At 47.7% G+C, this 23,615-nt stretch overlaps 1 protein-coding gene across 1 annotated transcript in view; it reads left to right on the top strand.

Annotated features, from left to right (window-relative positions):
• Positions 1-23,615, top strand: part of LOC140360216 (myosin-binding protein C, fast-type-like) — a 159,855-nt gene that overhangs the window by 138 nt on the left and 136,102 nt on the right. The window lies entirely within an intron of this gene.

Raw genomic sequence — 23,615 nt, 5'->3', positions numbered from 1 at the left:
ACTTTAAACCTAAGACTAAGACTAAGACTAAGACTAAGACTAAGACTAAGACTAAGACTAAGTCTAAGACTAAGACTAAGACTAAGACTAAGTCTAAGACTAAGACTAAGACTAAGACTAAGACTAAGACTAAGTCTAAGACTAAGTCTAAGACTAAGACTAAGTCTAAGACTAAGACTAAGACTAAGACTAAGACTAAGACTAAGTCTAAGACTAAGACTAAGACTAAGACCAAGTCTAAGACTAAGACTAAGACTAAGACTAAGACTAAGACTAAGACTAAGTCTAAGACTAAGACTAAGACTAAGACTAAGTCTAAGACTAAGTCTAAGACTAAGACTAAGTCTAAGACTAAGTCTAAGACTAAGACTAAGTCTAAGACTAAGACTAAGACTAAGACTAAGTCTAAGACTAAGACTAAGACTAAGACTAAGTCTAAGACTAAGACTAAGACTAAGACTAAGTCTAAGACTAAGTCTAAGACTAAGACTAAGTCTAAGACTAAGTCTAAGACTAAGACTAAGTCTAAGACTAAGACTAAGACTAAGACTAAGACTAAGTCTAAGACTAAGTCTAAGACTAAGACTAAGTCTAAGACTAAGACTAAGACTAAGACTAAGACTAAGACTAAGACTAAGTCTAAGACTAAGACTAAGACTAAGACTAAGTCTAAGACTAAGACTAAGACTAAGACTAAGACTAAGACTAAGACTAAGTCTAAGACTAAGACTAAGACTAAGACTAAGACTAAGTCTAAGACTAAGACTAAGTCTAAGACTAAGTCTAAGACTAAGACTAAGTCTAAGACTAAGACTAAGTCTAAGACTAAGTCTAAGACTAAGACTAAGTCTAAGACTAAGACTAAGACTAAGACTAAGTCTAAGACTAAGTCTAAGACTAAGACTAAGTCTAAGACTAAGTCTAAGACTAAGTCTAAGTCTAAGTCTAAGACTAAGTCTAAGACTAAGACTAAGTCTAAGACTAAGACTATGTCTAAGTCTAAGACTAAGTCTAAGACTAAGTCTAACACTAAGACTAAGTCTAAGACTAAGTCTAAGACTAAGTCTAAGTCTAAGACTAAGTCTAAGACTATGACTAAGACCAAGACTAAGGCCAAGACTAAGACCAAGACCAAGACCAAGACTAAGACTAAGTCTAAGACTAAGACTAAGACTAAGTCTAAGACTAAGACTAAGACTAAGACTAAGACTAAGACTAAGACTAAGTCTAAGACTAAGTCTAAGACTAAGACTAAGTCTAAGACTAAGACTAAGACTAAGACTAAGACTAAGACTAAGACTAAGTCTAAGTCTAAGACTAAGTCTAAGACTAAGACTAAGTCTAAGACTAAGACTAAGTCTAAGACTAAGACTAAGTCTAAGACTAAGACCAAGACCAAGACCAAGACCAAGACCAAGTCTAAGTCTAAGTCTAAGACTAAGACTAAGACTGTCCTAAAGTATCCAGCGCTACAGAGGAAAGTACAGTGTTGCCATGGTTTCCATGTATTCACAGTTTAGACGATTCAAAGGGTTTGACAAAGAAAACATATTTGTTTCCTAAAGATAGTATTTTATCTCTGTATTATTTTATTTATTCCTTAGTTTGCCATTTTTTAAAAAAACATTTTCTAAACAAGTTTCATTTTGAGGTTGAATATTTTAGTTTTGAACATCTCGTGTTGTAAAGTCAGTGTTAGATTTAAGTCAAGTTAGATTTAAGTCAAGTTAGATTAAAGTCAAGTTAGATTTAAGTCAAGTTAGATTTAAGTCAAGTTAGATTAAAGTCAAGTTAGATTTACGTCAAGTTAGATTAAAGTCAAGTTGGATTAAAGTCAAGTTAGATTAAAGTCAAGTTAGATTAAAGTCAAGTTAGATTTAAGTCAAGTTAGATTAAAGTCAAGTTGGATTAAAGTCAAGTTAGATTAAAGTCAAGTTAGATTAAAGTCAAGTTAGATTAAAGTCAAGTTAGATTAAAGTCAAGTTAGATTAAAGTCAAGTTAGATTAAAGTCAAGTTAGATTAAAGTCAAGTTAGATTAAAGTCAAGTTAGATTAAAGTCAAGTTAGATTAAAGTCAAGTTAGATTTAAGTCAAGTTAGATTAAAGTCAAGTTAGATTAAAGTCAAGTTAGATTTAAGTCAAGTTAGATTAAAGTCAAGTTGGATTAAAGTCAAGTTAGATTTACGTCAAGTTAGATTAAAGTCAAGTTGGATTAAAGTCAAGTTAGATTAAAGTCAAGTTGGATTAAAGTCAAGTTAGATTAAAGTCAAGTTATATTAAAGTCAAGTTAGATTTAAGTCAAGTTAGATTAAAGTCAAGTTGGATTAAAGTCAAGTTAGATTAAAGTCAAGTTAGATTAAAGTCAAGTTAGATTAAAGTCAAGTTAGATTAAAGTCAAGTTAGATTAAAGTCAAGTTAGATTAAAGTCAAGTTAGATTAAAGTCAAGTTAGATTAAAGTCAAGTTAGTGTTACATTGAAAGTCGACAGATATTTACAGCGAGATGACGACATGCGGCGCTTTTACTGCGTCATAAAAACACATGAGAAACAGCAACGAAACATGAGCAGCACAAGCAACAAACCAGTGAATTCTGGTCTTTAGAGTGCACTTCGGTCTTTAGAGTGCACTTCGGCCTTTAGAGTGCACTTCGGCCTTTAGAGTGCACTTCGGCCTTTAGAGTGCACTTCGGTCTTTAGAGTGCACTTCGGCCTTTAGAGTGCACTTCGGCCTTTAGAGTGCACTTCGGTCTTTAGAGTGCACTTCGGCCTTTAGAGTGCACTTCGGCCTTTAGAGTGCACTTCGGTCTTTAGAGTGCACTTCGGCCTTTAGAGTGCACTTCGGTCTTTAGAGTGCACTTCGGTCTTTAGAGTGCACTTCGGCCTTTAGAGTGCACTTCGGTCTTTAGAGTGCACTTCGGTCTTTAGAGTGCACTTTGGTCTTTAGAGTGCACTTTGGTCTTTAGAGTGCACTTTGGTCTTTAGAGTGCACTTCGGTCTTTAGAGTGCACTTGGTCTCAAGACCAAAGTGCACTCTAAAGACCAAATAAACAACAAACACTTCCCGTCCGTCAGAACGTTCTGTGCAAAATCCTGTTGTACGTTGTTCTGACTTAAGACTTTGACTGAAGATGCAGTGATTCTCAGGGAAATATCAGTGTGAAAATATCCCAAATATCCTCAACATGAGAGAAACTCAGGAGTTCAAAAGAACTCAGACATGTTGTAGTGTCAGAGCTGATGATGCATGTTCTCATCCATCAGCCTCTTGTTGGTTTCGCTGCTGTCGCCTCACGCGCCTGATCTGCTGTTCTGGTCGTGCAGTCTCTCCTGCTCGTTCTCTGTCATGTTTTGGTTCTCATGATTAAACGTGCAGAGTCTCTCCTGCTCGTTCTCTGTCATGTTTTGGTTCTCATGATTAAACGTGCAGAGTCTCTCCTGCTCGTTCTCTGTCATGTTTTGGTTCTCATGATTAAACGTGCAGAGTCTCTCCTGCTCGTTCTCTGTCATGTTTTGGTTCTCATGATTAAACGTGCAGAGTCTCTCCTGCTCGTTCTCTGTCATGTTTTGGTTCTCATGATTAAACGTGCAGAGTCTCTCCTGCTCGTTCCCTGTCATGTTTTGGTTCTCATGATTAAACGTGCAGAGTCTCTCCTGCTCGTTCTCTGTCATGTTTTGGTTCTCATGATTAAATGTGCAGAGTCTCTCCTGCTCGTTCCCTGTCATGTTTTGGTTCTCATGATTAAACGTGCAGAGTCTCTCCTGCTCGTTCCCTGTCATGTTTTGGTTCTCATGATTAAACGTGCAGAGTCTCTCCTGCTCGTTCTCTGTCATGTTTTGGTTCTCATGATTAAACGTGCAGAGTCTCTCCTGCTCGTTCTCTGTCATGTTTTGGTTCTCATGATTAAACGTGCAGAGTCTCTCCTGCTCGTTCCCTGTCATGTTTTGGTTCTCATGATTAAACGTGCAGAGTCTCTCCTGCTCGTTCTCTGTCATGTTTTGGTTCTCATGATTAAACGTGCAGAGTCTCTCCTGCTCGTTCTCTGTCATGTTTTGGTTCTCATGATTAAACGTGCAGAGTCTCTCCTGCTCGTTCTCTGTCATGTTTTGGTTCTCATGATTAAACGTGCAGAGTCTCTCCTGCTCGTTCTCTGTCATGTTTTGGTTCTCATGATTAAACGTGCAGAGTCTCTCCTGCTTGTTCTCTGTCATGTTTTGGTTCTCCTCATGATTAAACGTGCAGAGTCTCTCCTGCTCGTTCCCTGTCGCTGCCTGTAATGACCTTGTACATCCGGGCAAAGCGCCGGCGGAGCTGTGAACTCGCGCTTTAGTGTCGACATTTGGCAGCTTCCCGGCGACACGGGCCGATCACCGTGAGCGGTCAGCTTGAGGGGTCAGCCTGAGCGGTCAGCGTGAGCGGTCAGCGTGAGCGGTCAGCGGCCCTAGAGACTCAGGTTCACTAACGTCTGTGTTCTGGTGCTAAAGTGACGACTGCAACCTTGAACTTTTCCACGTCAGCGACCCAGAGTCAAAGCGAGTGAGCCGCTCAGAGCTGCCGAGCGCTAACTTGGCGATGGCTCGTGTTTCTTCAGGCCGTCGCTCAGAACGCTGCGCTGCTTTGTGGGTCGTTAGTGGACCAGGCTTTTTAGACGGGCGTGTTAATTACCCGACCATGTTTTAGGATTAAGTCATGATAAAGTTGTCAGAACAAGAAAACATCTGATGACGTTTGCATTTCAACACGAGCGTCATGAGAGACTTGCACTAAAGAAGTGAATGAAGTCATTTTAAACATACAAACTAATGTAAACATGATAATAATCTAAAGTATTGTCACATATAACGAACGAGCATGAGCCGCTAATACTATATCTATACAATATTTACATTAAAACTCAACACTGCAGGACTTCAGTTGTTACAAAAGCTCATCATCATGTCCAGTCGACTATAAACAATAATCATAGTCACATTTAGATCATCTAATCTGGACTGAACAGACCCCAAAACATCAACCCCAAAATCTATAATACACCATTTCTATTTGTACATATTCTCTGTTTAGAAACCGTCAGATGATTGAAAATGATGGCAGGGGTGGGTCATGGCAGGGGCAGGGGCAGGGGTGGGTTGTGGCAGTGGTAGGTGTGGGTCGTGGCAGGGGCAGGAGTGGGTCATGGCAGGGGCAGGGGCAGGGGTGGGTTGTGGCAGTGGTAGGTGTGGGTCGTGGCAGGGGCAGGAGTGGGTCATGGCAGGGGCAGGGGCAGGGGTGGGTTGTGGCAGGGGTAGGTGTGGGTCGTGCCAGGGGTAGGTGTGGGTCGTGGCAGGGGTGCGTTGTGGCAGGGGCGGGTCAGCATTTATGGCCCTTAATCTCTTAACGTCTTATTAAACCTGCTTCTGGTTTTTCCTTCCGTCGCGCCGTAATTCCACTCTCGCCTGAGCTCACCCCGCGGATCGTCTTCCTCACACCACGCTTTGCCCGGCCCCCGCCCGGCCCCCGCCCCGCTCGCTCAGCTGTAGGACGGCCCCCCGCCCCGCTCGCTCAGCTGTAGGACGGCCCCCCGCCCCGCTCGCTCAGCTGTAGGACGGCATCAAATGTTGTGTGTGAGAGTATTTTCTATCATTAAAGCCCCAGTACGCAACTTTTAGCCAAAAACTAAAACAAAACAAAAAATTAAATCCAGTTTGGATGTTTTTATTGCTCTGTTAAATGTGTCTTTGCTGTTATAGCTTGCCTCGCCGCAAACTTGACTCGTACTTGAGAAGCCTCCTCCTCCTGCTTGTTTCCATGGAAATGTTGTTCCTTTATATAATGTTCCACACTGTGGCATCAAACTTAACCGTCTCATGACGAATGTTCACGATTCTGCTTTTAACTTTTCCATTTCCAGTGAATGGTGCAGGAGACTTTCCACCTGCATAAAGTGACACACTGAGGCTTTAAAGGAAGAACAAGAGACAAACCTCGAGTGTAAAGAGTTTGAAGTGACATTCTGTCATTATCAAGACGAACAAGAAAAGTGTAAAGTGTCAAATGAAAGACAATATACTAATTATAGACTGTATATTATCTGCTCTTGTATACTCGTGAGGCTACTGTGCTCGTGAGGCTGCTGTACTCTTGTGTACTTGTGGGGATGCTGTACTCGTGAGGCTACTGTACTCGTGAGGCTGCTGTACTCTCGTGTACTCGTGAGGCTGCTGTACTCGTGAGGCTGCTGTACTCTCGTGTACTCGTGAGGCTGCTGTACTCGTGAAGCTGCTGTACTCTCATGTACATGTGAGGCTGCTGTACTCGTGAGGCCGATGTATTCTCATGTACTCGTGAGGCTGCTGTACTCTCGTATACTTGTGAGGATGCTGTACTCGTGAGGCTGCTGTACTCTCGTATACTTGTGAGGATGCTGTACTCGTGAGGCTGCTGTACTCTCGTGTACCCGTGAGACTGCTGAACTCTCGTGTTCTTTTGAGACGGCTGTACTTGTGAGGCTGCTGTACTCTTGTGTACTTGTGGGGATGCTGTAGTCGTGAGGCTGCTGTACTCTTGTGTACTCTTGAGACGGCTGTACTCGTGAGGCTGCTGTACTCTCGTGTACTCTTGAGACGGCTTTACTCGTGAGGCTGCTGTACTCTTGTGTACTCGTGGGGATGCTGTACTCGTGAGGCTGCTGTACTCTTATGTACTCGTGAGGCTGCTGTACTCTCGTGTACTCGTGAGACGGCTGTATTCGTGAGGCTGCTGTACTCTCGTGTACTTGTGGGGATGCTGTACTCGTGAGGCTGCTGTACTCTTGTGTACTCGTGAGGCTGCTGTACTCTCGTGTACTCATGAGACGGCTGTACTCGTGAGGCTGCTGTACTCTCGTGTACTCGTGAGGCTGCTGTACTCTCGTGTACTCATGAGACGGCTGTACTCGTGAGGCTGCTGTACTCTCGTGTACTCGTGAGGCTGCTGTACTCTCGTGTACTCGTGAGGCTGCTGTACTCTCATGTACTTGTGAGACTGCTGTACTCGTGAGACTGCTGTACTCGTGAGACTGCTGTACTCGTGAGGCTGCTGTACTCTCGTGTACTCGTGAGGCTGCTGTACTCTCATGTACTTGTGAGACTGCTGTACTCGTGAGACTGCTGTACTCGTGAGACTGCTGTACTCGTGAGGCTGCTGTACTCTTGTGTACTTGTGGGGATGCTGTAGTCGTGAGGCTGCTGTACTCTTGTGTACTCTTGAGACGGCTGTACTCGTGAGGCTGCTGTACTCTCGTGTACTCTTGAGACGGCTTTACTCGTGAGGCTGCTGTACTCTTGTGTACTCGTGGGGATGCTGTACTCGTGAGGCTGCTGTACTCTTGTGTACTCGTGAGGCTGCTGTACTCTTGTGTACTCGTGAGACGGCTGTATTCGTGAGGCTGCTGTACTCTCGTGTACTTGTGGGGATGCTGTACTCGTGAGGCTGCTGTACTCTTGTGTACTCGTGAGGCTGCTGTACTCTCGTGTACTCATGAGACGGCTGTACTCGTGAGGCTGCTGTACTCTCGTGTACTCGTGAGGCTGCTGTACTCTCGTGTACTCATGAGACGGCTGTACTCGTGAGGCTGCTGTACTCTCGTGTACTCGTGAGGCTGCTGTACTCTCGTGTACTCGTGAGGCTGCTGTACTCTTATGTACTTGTGAGACTGCTGTACTCGTGAGACTGCTGTACTCGTGAGACTGCTGTACTCGTGAGGCTGCTGTACTCTTATGTACTTGTGAGACTGCTGTACTCGTGAGACTGCTGTACTCGTGAGACTGCTGTACTCGTGAGGCTGCTGTACTCTCGTGTACTCGTGAGGCTGCTGTACTCTCGTGTACTTGTGAGACTGCTGTACTCGTGAGACTGCTGCTGCAAACACATTTTTTTCCTCCAAATGCTTCGGCCTCATTTAAATTAGTGAAACGGAGGTTTGAGATCGAGATGTTGAGGCCTTAAAAGTCTGAACAAACTAAACTCTGAGTTCTGTGAGTTCTGTGAGTTCTGTGAGTTCTGTGAGTTCTGTGAGTTCTGTGAGTTCTGTGAGTTCTGTGAGTTCTGTGAGTTCTGTGAGTTCTGGAGGAGGTGAGACGTCGGAAGATGCTGAGGATCACGCCTGAGCACGCTCCTCCATAAACAGTGTTCAGAATAGTCCTGGAGGAGAAGGAGGGTCCGGCCTGAAGGGGGGGGGGGGCGAGACCCCAGGACCAGACTAAACCTAGACCTCCCTCAGGACGTCCCGACAGCTGCTCAGGGCCTCAGAGTCAGAGCGGGATCAGGACATAAACGCTCTTTGTGGTGGACGGATCAGACTTGAGCTGTGGACGGCCTCATTACAGACATGACATAAATATAACCTTAACTCTTACGATTCATTTCTTTATTGCAGCTCTTGTTTTATTGAACATTTCTTAGAGTTATTGTCATTTCAGTTTTATTGTTCCCCTTTTCTCGCTCCTTTAATCATGCATTTCGTTGGTAAAAGTGTCAGAGTGACGCCTCCTGTCGCTTCATATCGTTCACGTTTGCCCCGGGGCAGCTGCGGCTACAGTGTCATGTCCAGATATAAATCTTCATCATTTTTCCCTTTAAACGTCTTTATTTTCGTTGTCACATCTTCTTCATTTCTTGTTCTTCTTCTCCTCTTTGTCACTTAAACCTGACCTTTGACCTCTCGGGCAGCTCTAGCCTCCTCACCCTCATGACCTTTGACCTCTCGGGCAGCTCTAGCCTCCTCACCCTCATGACCTTTGACCTCTCGGGCAGCTCTACCCTCCTCACCCTCATGACCTTTGACCTCTCGGGCAGCTCTACCCTCCTCACCCTCATGACCTTTGACCTCTCGGGCAGCTCTACCCTCCTCACCCTCATGACCTTTGACCTCTCGGGCAGCTCTACCCTCCTCACCCTCATGACCTTTGACCTCTCGGGCAGCTCTACCCTCCTCACCCTCACGTCGCCCTCACTCCATCATTTGCCTTGTTTCCCGTTGACGAGGTTTCGTGTTCTACGTTTCTATTAATTAACCGGCTGATGACGGCCCTGTCAGCGCTCTGGCTCCGCCCCAGGATTTAATTACAGCTCAGCCTTGTTAGCCCGTCCTGCCCCCGCTCTCCGGCCCGTCCAGCCTGTCCCGCCCCCGCTCTCCTGCCCGTCCTGCCCCCGCTCTCCGGCCCGTCCAGCCCGTCCCGCCCCCGCTCTCCTGCCCGTCCTGCCCCCGCTCTCCGGCCCGTCCAGCCCGTCCCGCCCCCGCTCTCCTGCCCGTCCTGCCCCCGCTCTCCGGCCCGTCCGGCCCGTCCTTCCCCCGCTCTCCGGCCCGTCCTGCCCCCGCTCTCCGGCCCGGCAAACACAAAACCACACAAGCTGAAGTAGGATTTGAACGAGGAGCCTTTATGGCCATGGCTCCGCCCTTGAGGAGCCTCAAACATCCTTGTTCCGGTTGCGTGAGTTAAGGCCTGTTTCGTCGTCTCGTCCTCGCAGCAGATTTATGCCGGCGGGACGGGGTAATGGCTCTGGAGCGGGGATAAAGGCTTTTCCCCGAGTCCGTGCGGCACGTGAACGATGCTCTGAGCGAGCGCTGATTATGCGCCCGCTCAGAGGACGACACAATCGCAGAAGTCGGCTCTAATTTGAGGATGAGGAACGGCGGCGGCGGTAAACAATGGCCATGACTCAAACACTGTATTAATCTGTCAAAAGCCTCGGCTCCTTTTGTGTTCGCTCTGTGAAAAGGACGAGACATCAGCCAATCATAGACTCAGTGGGAGGAGCTCGGATTTGAGAACAGTTTAGTGGAAAAGAGCCAGAAATGATGCCATTGATATGGTGTTGTTTGTTTTTAGCACCGTTTCATCACAGGAAGAACACTGAAAAGGGTCAAAGGTCATTGTGACCCATCACACATGGCACAGATGAACAGCCTCGCTCCCCTCAGTCTGCCCCAGGGCAGCTGTGGCTGTTTCTTACCTCAGTGAGGAGTGAATGAACAGTTCAAAAAATGACAAAGATAGTTTGAGTGAAAAGCACAGTGTAGGACTAATGCACTCAGAAGGTTCTGGGTTCGACTCCAGTTTCCTCAGGGAGGCTCTGTCCAGGAGACTGCAGAGCAGATGAGCCTGAGCTGGAGGAGCAGCGGCTCTACTTCGAGCTCCTCGCACTATCTCAAAGTGACCAGCCCCCCCCCTGAGGAGGAAACTGATTTCAACCACCTGGAGAGGACAAGGACTCCCCACCCACCTGGAGAGGACAAGGACTCCACCCACCTGGAGAGGACAAGGACACCACCCACCTGGAGAGGACAAGGACTCCACCCACCTGGAGAGGACAAGGACTCCACCCACCTGGAAAGGACAAGGACTCCACCCACCTGGAGAGGACAAGGACTCCACCCACCTGGAGAGGAAAAGACACCTTTCTCTGGTTGAGAAGCATGACCTCAGATCTGGAGGAGCTGATTCTCATCCCAGACGCTTCACGCCCAGACCGTCCCGGGACATGCTGCAGGGGCGGGTCAGATGGAGCCGTCAGGAGCCAACACACTTGTGTTTATCTGTCCGTGTCACTTCCTCTGCATCTGTCCATCGTTCATCACTTCATGGTTCGTGCAGCAGCTCGACAACAGCCAAGAATGTTCAGCCGAGCTCAGGCTCCACGCTCAGGACAGGGGCGCGTGGAGGGGCGCTTCAAGGGGCGCGTGGAGGGGCGCTTCAAGGGGCGCGTGGAGGGGCGCTTCAGGGGGGCACTTCAGAGGGGCGCGTGAAGGGGCGCTTCAGGGGGGCGCGTGGAGGGGCGCTTCAGGGGCCAGGACGTGACAAGGCCTTAGCTCGCTCTGCTCCAGACCTTGGGAGATGATTGAGCATTTACCCCTGGACTTAGACAGCTGGTGCTCAGAAGGAGCACCAGAAGGAAAAGGAGCCCGCCGCACCTTCAGTGTGATGGCAACAGGGTCGTCAAAATAAAAGCTGTAAAATAGACTGAGGCTGGTGATGATAGATATTCTGACGTTTGTCTCCGTTACACGAGCGCTTTCACCGCCTCGTTCTTCTTCTGCTTCAGCTTCTGAAAGGCGCGGCGCAGTTAAAGGCGCGGCACACGCACAGTTGTTCTAGTTAACATTATTATTATTATTAAAACTGCACAATATATCATGATCAAATTGAAGTCACAGTTTGAACACAAAGTAGATTTAAAACACAGTTATTGTCAAAATCATTGCAGCCCTAGATAAGTCAGAGAATAAACTTATAAGTCCTAAAATACATAAAATACATGAAATAAATAAAATAAATACAATAAATAAAATGAAATAAATAAATAAAATAAATAAAATAAATAAAATAAATAAAATGAATAAAATAAATAAAATAAATAAAATAAATAAAATAAATAAAATAAATAAATAAAAACAATAAATACAATAAAATAATACATTAATTTAAATAAATCTAAATCAATAAATGCAAATCCCACTTATGGACTGAATATCTATTAAACAAAGTGAACACAAAGGTCATTTTCTTTGCTGCTGCACCATCATAATGTGGACTTTAAATATGCGTAATATCTTTCTTTTTTCCCATCAGACCATGAATGATGTTAATTTAAGAAACGGTTTTAAAGTGGACGACTTTGGATCAAGTGGACGAAGACGACGGAACAAACATATTGTGTTCATGAGCTCGATGTTCGCGCCCGTCTGATCTGATGTTGAAATGTGCTCACAGTTCTTTGGCTGCAGCGCTGCTTCCAAATCTGAAATGTGGGTCAGCCTCATTCACACTCCCCCTGGCCCCTCCCCCTTCCTCCTCCCTCCCCCTTCCTCCTCCCCCCCGCCCTCCCCCGTCGCCGTGCCCCCTCCCCCTCCCCCCTCCCCCCTCCCTCTTGTGTTCCTGATCAAGACATTTAAAATAGTGATTTTATAAATAGATTCTGATGAACGGCAGCAAGGTTCAAGCCAAAACACACAACACAGACAACATGACACAGACACTGACTCTGACACAGACACTGACTCTGACACAGACACTGACACTGACTCTTACACAGACACTGACACTAACATAGACACTGACTCTGACACAGACACTGACACTGACTCTGACACAGACACTGACACAGACAGTGACTCTGACACAGACAGTGACTCTGACACTGACACAGACACTGACTCTGACACAGACACTGACACTGACTCTGACACTGACTCTGACACTGACTCTGACACTGACTCTTACTCTGACTCTGACACTGACTCTGACACTGACTCTGACACAGACACTGACTCTGGCACTGACACTGACACTGACTCTGACACTGACTCTGACACTGACACTGACTCTGACACTGACTCTGACACCGACTCTGACACTGACTCTGACACTGACACTGACTCTGACACTGACTCTGACACTGACTCTGACACTGACTCTGACACTGACTCTGACTCTGACTCTGACACTGACTCTGACACTGACTCCGACACTGACTCTGACTCTTACACTGACTCTGACACTGACTCTGACACTGACTCTGACTCTGACTCTGACACTGACTCTGACTCTGACACTGACACTGACACTGACACTGACACTGACTCTGACACTGACTCTGACTCTGACACTGACACTGACTTTGACACTGACTCTGACACTGACTCTGACACTGACACTGACACTGACTCTGACTCTGACACTGACTCTGACACTGACACGACACAGACAGAGACACTGACTCTGACACTGACACAACACTGACACTGACACTGACTCTGACACTGACTCTGACACTGACTCTTACTCTGACTCTGACACTGACACTGACACTGACTCTGACTCTGACACTGACTCTGACACTGACACGACACAGACAGAGACAGTGACTCTGACACAGACAGTGACTCTGACACTGACACAGACACTGACTCTGACACAGACACTGACACTGACTCTGACACTGACTCTGACACTGACTCTGACACTGACTCTTACTCTGACTCTGACACTGACTCTGACACTGACTCTGACACAGACACTGACTCTGGCACTGACACTGACACTGACTCTGACACTGACTCTGACACTGACACTGACTCTGACACTGACTCTGACACCGACTCTGACACTGACTCTGACACTGACACTGACTCTGACACTGACTCTGACACTGACTCTGACACTGACTCTGACACTGACTCTGACTCTGACTCTGACACTGACTCTGACACTGACTCCGACACTGACTCTGACTCTTACACTGACTCTGACACTGACTCTGACACTGACTCTGACTCTGACTCTGACACTGACTCTGACTCTGACACTGACACTGACACTGACACTGACACTGACTCTGACACTGACTCTGACTCTGACACTGACACTGACTTTGACACTGACTCTGACACTGACTCTGACACTGACACTGACACTGACTCTGACTCTGACACTGACTCTGACACTGACACGACACAGACAGAGACACTGACTCTGACACTGACACAACACTGACACTGACACTGACTCTGACACTGACTCTGACACTGACTCTTACTCTGACTCTGACACTGACACTGACACTGACTCTGACTCTGACACTGACTCTGACACTGACACGACACAGACAGAGACACTGACACTGACTCTGACACAGACACTGACACTGACACTGACACTGACTCTGACACTGACTCTGACACTGACTCTTACTCTGACTCTGACACTGACTCTGACACTGACTCTGACACAGACACTGACTCTGACACTGACACTGACTCTGACACTGACTCTGACACTGACACTGACTCTGACACTGACTCTGACACCGACTCTGACACTGACTCTGACACTGACACTGACTCTGACACTGACTCTGACTCTGACTCTGACACTGACTCTGACTCTGACACTGACTCCTACACTGACTCTGACTCTGACACTGACTCTGACACTGACTCTGACACTGACTCTGACTCTGACTCTGACTCTGACACTGACTCTGACACTGACTCTGACACTGACTCTGTCTCTGACTCTGACACTGACACTGACTCTGACACTGACTCTGACTCTGACACTGACACTGACTCTGACACTGACTCTGACACTGACACTGACTCTGACACCGACTCTGACACTGACTCTGACACTGACACGACACAGACAGAGACACTGACTCTGACACAGACACAACACTGACACTGACACTGACACTGACTCTGACACAACACTGACTCTGACACTGACACTGACTCTGACACTGACACTGACTCTGACACTGACACAACACTGACACTGATTCTGACACTGACTCTGACACTGACTCTGACACTGATTCTGACACTGACACTGACTCTGACACTGACACTGACACGACACTGACACAACACTGACACAGACACTGACTCTGACACTGACACTGACTCTGACACAGACACTGACTCTGACTCTGACACAGACACAGACAAAGACACTGACTCTGACACAGACACTGACTCTGACACTGACACAGACACAGACACAGACACTGACACAGACTCTGACACTGACACTGACACAGACACAGACACTGACTCTGACACAGACAATGACACAGACACTGACTCTGACACGACACTGACACAGACAGTGACTCTGACACAGACACTGACACTGACACAGACACTGACTCTAACACAGCCACTGACTCTGACAGAGACACTGACTCTGACACAGACACTGACACGACACTGACACAGACACTGACACAGACACTGACAGAGACACTGACTCTGACTCTGACACAACACTGACTCTGATACTGACACTGACTCTGACACTGACACTGACACGACACTGACACAACACTGACACAGACACTGACTCTGACACTGACACAACACTGACACTGACACTGACTCTGACACTGACTCTGACACTGACACTGACACTGACACTGACTCTGACACTGACTCTGACACTGACTCTGACACTAACACGACACTGACAATGACACTGACACAACACTGACACTGACTCTGGCACTGAAACTGACTCTGACACTGACACTGACACAGACACTGACTCTGACACTGACTCTGACACTGACACTGACAATGACACTGACTCTGACACTGACTCTGACACTGACTCTGACACTGACTCTGACACAGACTCTGACACTGACTCTGACTCTGACACTGATTCTGACACTGACTCTGACACTGACACTGACTCTGACACTGACTCTGACTCTGAAACTGACAATGACTCTGACACTGACTCTGACTCTGACACTGACTCTGACACTGACTCTGACACTGACTCTGACACTGACACTGACTCTGACACTGACTCTGACACTGTCTCTGACACTGACTCTGACACTTACTCTGACACGACACTGACACTGACACAACACTGACACTGACTCTGACTCTGACACTGACTCTGACACTGACACAGACACTGACTCTGACACAGACACAGACACTGACTCTGACACTGACTCTGACACTGACACTGACTCTGACTCTGACACTGACTCTGACACTGACTCTGACACTGACTCTGACACTAACACGACACTGACACTGACACTGACACAACACTGACACTGACTCTGGCACTGAAACTGACTCTGACACTGACACAACACTGACACTGACACTGACTCTGACACTGACTCTGACACTGACACTGACACTGACACTGACACTGACACTGACTCTGACACTAACACGACACTGACACTGACACAACACTGACACTGACTCTGGCACTGAAACTGACTCTGACACCGACACAACACTGACACTGACACAACACTGACACTGACTCTGGCACTGAAACTGACTCTGACACTGACACAACACTGACACAACACTGACACTGACTCAACACTGACACTGACTCTGACTCTGACACAACACTGACTATGACACTGACACAACACTGACTCAACACTGACTCTGACACAAACACTTACACAGACACTGACTCTGACACGACACTGACACAGACATGACACTGACACGACACTGACACAGACACTGACACAAACACTGACTCTGACACTGACACTGACACTGACTCTGACACAGACACTGACTCTGACACGGCACTGACTGTGACACTGACAAAGTCACTGACTCTGACACAACACTGACACAGACACTGACTCTGACAGTGACAATGACACTGACATTGACACAGACACTGACTCTGACTCCGACACTGACACAGACACTGACTCTGACACTGACACAACACTGACACTGACAATGACACTGACACTGACTCTGACACTGACTCTATCACTGACACTGACACTGACACTGACACTGACACTGACACTGAATCTGACACTGACTCTGACACTGACACAACACTGACTCTGATACTGACTCTGACACTGACACAACACTGACACAACACTGACACAACACTGACACTGACTCAACACTGACACTGACTCTGACATAACACTGAATCTGACACTGACACAACACTGACACTGACTTAACACTGACTCTGACACAGACACTGACACAGACACTGACTCTGACACGACACTGACACAGACATGACACTGACACGACACAGACACTGACACAGACACTGACTCTGACACTGACTCTGACACAGACACTGACTCTGACACGGCACTGACTCTGACACTGACAAAGACACTGACTCTGACACAACACTGACACAGACACTGACTCTGAAAGTGACACTGACACTGACATTGACACAGACACTGACTCTGACTCTGACACTGACACAGACACTGACTCTCACACTGACACAACACTGAAACTGACACAGACTCTGACACGACACTGACTCTGACACTGACACTGACTCTGACACTGACTCTGACACTGACTCTGACACTGACACTGACACTGACACTGACACTGACACTGACTCTGACACTAACACGACACTGACACTGACACAACACTGACACTGACTCTGGCACTGAAACTGACTCTGACACCGACACAACACTGACACTGACACAACACTGACTCTGGCACTGAAACTGACTCTGACACTGACACAACACTGACACAACACTGACACTGACTCAACACTGACACTGACTCTGACTCTGACACAACACTGACTATGCCACTGACACAACACTGACTCAACACTGACTCTGACACAAACACTTACACAGACACTGACTCTGACACGACACTGACACAGACATGACACTGACACGACACTGACACAGACACTGACACAAACACTGACTCTGACACTGACACTGACACTGACTCTGACACAGACACTGACTCTGACACGGCACTGACTGTGACACTGACAAAGTCACTGACTCTGACACAACACTGACACAGACACTGACTCTGACAGTGACAATGACACTGACATTGACACAGACACTGACTCTGACTCCGACACTGACACAGACACTGACTCTGACACTGACACAACACTGACACTGACAATGACTCTGACACGACACTGACTCTGACACTGACACTGACACTGACTCTGACACTGACTCTGACACTGACTCTGACACTGACACAACACTGACACTGACACTGACTCTGACACTGACTCTATCACTGACACTGACACTGACACAACACTGACACTGACACTGAATCTGACACTGACTCTGACACTGACACAACACTGACTCTGATACTGACTCTGACACTGACACAACACTGACACAACACTGACACAACACTGACACTGACTCAACACTGACACTGACTCTGACATAACACTGAATCTGACACTGACACAACACTGACACTGACTTAACACTGACTCTGACACAGACACTGACACAGACACTGACTCTGACACGACACTGACACAGACATGACACTGACACGACACAGACACTGACACAGACACTGACTCTGACACTGACTCTGACTCTGACACAGACACTGACTCTGACACGGCACTGACTCTGACACTGACAAAGACACTGACTCTGACACAACACTGACACAGACACTGACTCTGAAAGTGACACTGACACTGACATTGACACAGACACTGACTCTGACTCTGACACTGACACAGACACTGACTCTCACACTGACACAACACTGAAACTGACACAGACTCTGACACGACACTGACTCTGACACTGACACTGACACTGACTCTGACACTGACTCTGACACTGACACTGACCATGACACTGACTCTGACACTGACTCTGACACTGACTCTGACACTGACTCTCACACTGACACTGACTCTGACACTGACTCTGACACTGACACAACACTGACACTGACTCTGACACGACACTGACTCTGACACAGACACTGACACTGACTCTGACACTGACACTGACACTGACTCTGACACTGACTCTGACACTGACTCTGACTCTGACACTGACTCTGAGACTGACTCTGAGACTGACACTGACACAACACTGACACTGACACTGACACTGACTCTGACACTGACACTGACTCTGACTCTGACACGACACTGACTCTGACACAGACACTGACACTGACTCTGACACTGACACTGACACTGACTCTGACACTGACACTGACTCTGACACTGACTCTGACACTGACTCTGACTCTGACACTGACACTGACACTGACACTGACTCTGACACTGACACTGACTCTGACACTGACTCTGACACTGACACAACACTGACACTGACTCTTACACGACACTGACTCTGACACTGACACTGACTCTGACACGACACTGACACTGACACAACACTTACACTGACACTGACACTGACTCTGACACTGACACAACACTGATACTGACACTGACTCTGAAACGACACTGACTCTGACTCTGACACTGACTCAACACTGACACTGACACTGACACTGACTGACACTGACACAACACTGACACTGACTCAACACTGACACTGACTCTGACTCTGACACTGACTCTGACTCTGACACTGACACTGACTCAACACTGATACTGACACTGACTCTGACACAACACTGACACTGACACTGACTCTGACGCTGACACAACACTGACACTGACTCTGACACGACACTGACACTGACTCTGACTCAACACTGACACTGACACTGACAGACACTGACACAACACTGACACTGACACTGACTCTGACACTGACACAACACTGACACTGACTCTGACACTGAAACTGACTCTGACACTGACACAACACTGACACTGACTCTGACTCTGACACTGACACAACACTGACTCTGATACTGACACTGACTCTGACACTAACACAACACTGACACTGACACTCACTCAACACTGACACTGACTCTGACTCTGACACAACACTGACTCTGACACTGACACAACGCTGACACTGACACTGACACTGACTTTGACACTGACTCGGACACAACACTGACACTGACTCAACACTGACACTTACTCGGACACTGACACAACACTGACACTGACACTGACAGACACTGACACAACACTGACACTGACACTGACTCTGACACAACACTGACACTGACTCTGACACTGACTCTGACTCTGACACTGACACAACACTGACACTAACACTGACTCTGACACAACACTGACACAACACTGACACTGACTCTGACTCTGACTCTGACACTGACACAACACTGACTCTGACGCTGACTCTGACTCTGACACTGACACTGACTCAACACTGACACTGACAGACATTGACACAACACTGACACTGACACTGACTCTGACACAACACTGACACTGACTCTGACACTGACTCTGACTCTGACACTGACACAACACTGACACTAACACTGACTCTGACACAACACTGACACTGACTCTGACACTGACTCTGACACTGACTCTGACTCTGACACTGACACTGACACTGACTCTGACACTGTCACTGACTCTGACACTGACTCTGACACTGACACAACACTGACACTGACACTGACTCTTACACGACACTGACTTTGACACTGACACTGACTCTGACACGACACTGACACTGACACAACACTGACACTGACACTGACACTGACTCTGACACTGACACAACACTGACACTGACTCTGAAACGACACTGACTCTGACTCTGACACTGACTCAACACTGACACTGACACTGACTGACACTGACACAACACTGACACTGACTCAACACTGACACTGACTCTGACACTGACTCTGACTCTGACACTGACACTGACTCAACACTGATACTGACACTGACTCTGACACAACACTGACACTGACACTGACAGACACTGACACAACACTGACACTGACACTGACTCTGACACTGACACAACACTGACACTGACTCTGACACTGAAACTGACTCTGACACTGACACAACACTGACACTGACTCTGACTCTGACACTGACACAACACTGACTCTGATACTGACACTGACTCTGACACTAACACAACACTGACACTGACACTCACTCAACACTGACACTGACTCTGACTCTGACACAACACTGACTCTGACACTGACACAACGCTGACACTGACACTGACACTGACTTTGACACTGACTCGGACACAACACTGACACTGAATCAACACTGACACTGACTCGGACACTGACACAACACTGACACTGACACTGACTCTGACACAACACTGACACTGACTCTGACACTGACACAACACTGACACTGACTCTGACACAACACTGACACTGACACTGACTCTGACACTGACACAACACTGACACTGACTGTGACACTGACACAACACTGACACTGACTCTGATACAACACTGACACTGACTCTGACACTGACACAACACTGACACTGACACTGACACTGACTCTGACACTGACACAACACTGACACTGACTCTGACTCTGACACTGACTCAACACTGACACTGACACTGACACTGACTGACACTGACACAACACTGACACAACACTGACACTGACTCTGACACAACACTGACACTGACTCTGACGCTGACTCTGACTCTGACACTGACACTGACACAACAGTGACACTGACACTGACACAACAGTGACACTGACACTGACTCTGACACAACACTGACACTGACACTGACTCTGACACTGACACAACACTGACACTGACTCTGACACGACACTGACACTGACTCTGACTCAACACTGACACTGACAGACACTGACACAACACTGACACTGACACTGACTCTGACACAACACTGACACTGACTCTGACACTGACTCTGACTCTGACACTGACTGGGCCCTCATACTCGGCCCTCATACTGGGCCCTCATACTGTCATACTGGGCCCTCATACTGGGCCCTCATACTGGGTCCTCATACTGGGCCCTCATACTGTCATACTGGGCCCTCATACTGGGACCTCATACTGGGCCCTCATACTGGGCCCTCATACTGGGCCCTCATACTGTGTCCTCATACTGGGCCCTCATACTGTCATACTGGGCCCTCATACTGGGCCCTCATACTCGGCCCTCATACTGGGCCCTCATACTGGGCCCTCATACTGTCATACTGGGCCCTCAAACTGGGCCCTCATACTCGGCCCTCATACTGGGCCCTCATACTGTCATACTGGGCCCTCATACTGGGCCCTCATACTGGGTCCTCATACTGGGCCCTCATACTGTCATACTGGGCCCTCATACTGGGCCCTCATACTGGGCCCTCATACTCGGCCCTCATACTCTGACTCTGACACTGACACTGACTCAACACTGACACTGACAGACACTGACAAAACACTGACACTGACACTGACTCTGACACAACACTGACACTGACTCTGACACTGACTCTGACTCTGACTCTGACACTGACACAACACTGACACTAACACTGACTCTGACACAACACTGACACTGACTCTGACTCTGACACTGACTCTGACACTGACACAACACTGACACTGACACTGACTCTTACACGACACTGACTCTGACACTGACACTGACTCTGACACGACACTGACACTGACACAACACTGACACTGACACTGACACTGACACTGACTCTGACACTGACACAACACTGACACTGACTCTGAAACGACACTGACTCTGACTCTGACACTGACTCAACACTGACACTGACACTGACTGACACTGACACAACACTGACACTGACTCAACACTGACACTGACTCTGACACTGACTCTGACTCTGACACTGACACTGACTCAACACTGATACTGACACTGACTCTGACACAACACTGACACTGACACTGACTCTGACGCTGACACAACACTGACACTGACTCTGACACGACACTGACACTGACTCTGACTCAACACTGACACTGACACTGACAGACACTGACACAACACTGACACTGACTCTGACTCAACACTGACACTGACACTGACAGACACTGACACAACACTGACACTGACACTGACTCTGACACTGACACAACACTGACACTGACTCTGACACTGAAACTGACTCTGACACTGACACAACACTGACACTGACTCTGATACTGACACTGACTCTGACACTAACACAACACTGACACTGACACTCACTCAACACTGACACTCACTCTGACTCTGACACAACACTGACTCTGACACTGACACAACGCTGACACTGACACTGACACTGACTTTGACACTGACTCGGACACAACACTGACACTGACTCAACACTGACACTGACTCGGACACTGACACAACACTGACACTGACACTGACTCTGACACAACACTGACACTGACTCTGACACTGACACAACACTGACACTGACTCTGACACAACACTGACACTGACACTGACTCTGACACTGACACAACACTGACACTGACTGTGACACTGACACAACACTGACACTGACTCTGATACAACACTGACACTGACTCTGACACTGACACAACACTGACACTGACACTGACACTGACTCTGACACTGACACAACACTGACACTGACTCTGACTCTGACACTGACTCAACACTGACACTGACACTGACACTGACTGACACTGACACAACACTGACACAACACTGACACTGACTCTGACACAACACTGACACTGACTCTGACGCTGACTCTGACTCTGACACTGACACAACAGTGACACTGACACTGACACAACAGTGACACTGACACTGACTCTGACACAACACTGACACTGACACTGACTCTGACACTGACACAACACTGACACTGACTCTGACACGACACTGACACTGACTCTGACTCAACACTGACACTGACAGACACTGACACAACACTGACACTGACACTGACTCTGACACAACACTGACACTGACTCTGACACTGACTCTGACTCTGACACTGACTGGGCCCTCATACTCGGCCCTCATACTGGGCCCTCATACTGTCATACTGGGCCCTCATACTGGGCCCTCATACTGGGTCCTCATACTGGGCCCTCATACTGTCATACTGGGCCCTCATACTGGGCCCTCATACTGGGCCCTCATACTGGGCCCTCATACTGGGCCCTCATACTGGGTCCTAATACTGGGCCCTCATACTGTCATACTGGGCCCTCATACTGGGCCCTCATACTCGGCCCTCATACTGGGCCCTCATACTGGGCCCTCATACTGTCATACTGGGCCCTCAAACTGGGCCCTCATACTCGGCCCTCATACTGGGCCCTCATACTGTCATACTGGGCCCTCATACT

The sequence above is a fragment of the Eucyclogobius newberryi genome, unplaced genomic scaffold (assembly GCF_026437365.1).
Source record: "Eucyclogobius newberryi isolate DKJ021-1_F unplaced genomic scaffold, fEucNew1.0.hap1 SCAF_145, whole genome shotgun sequence".
Classification (NCBI taxonomy): domain Eukaryota; kingdom Metazoa; phylum Chordata; class Actinopteri; order Gobiiformes; family Gobiidae; genus Eucyclogobius; species Eucyclogobius newberryi.
Note: the sequence above shows the minus strand (reverse complement) of the source record. Positions and strands in the feature narration are given on the sequence as shown.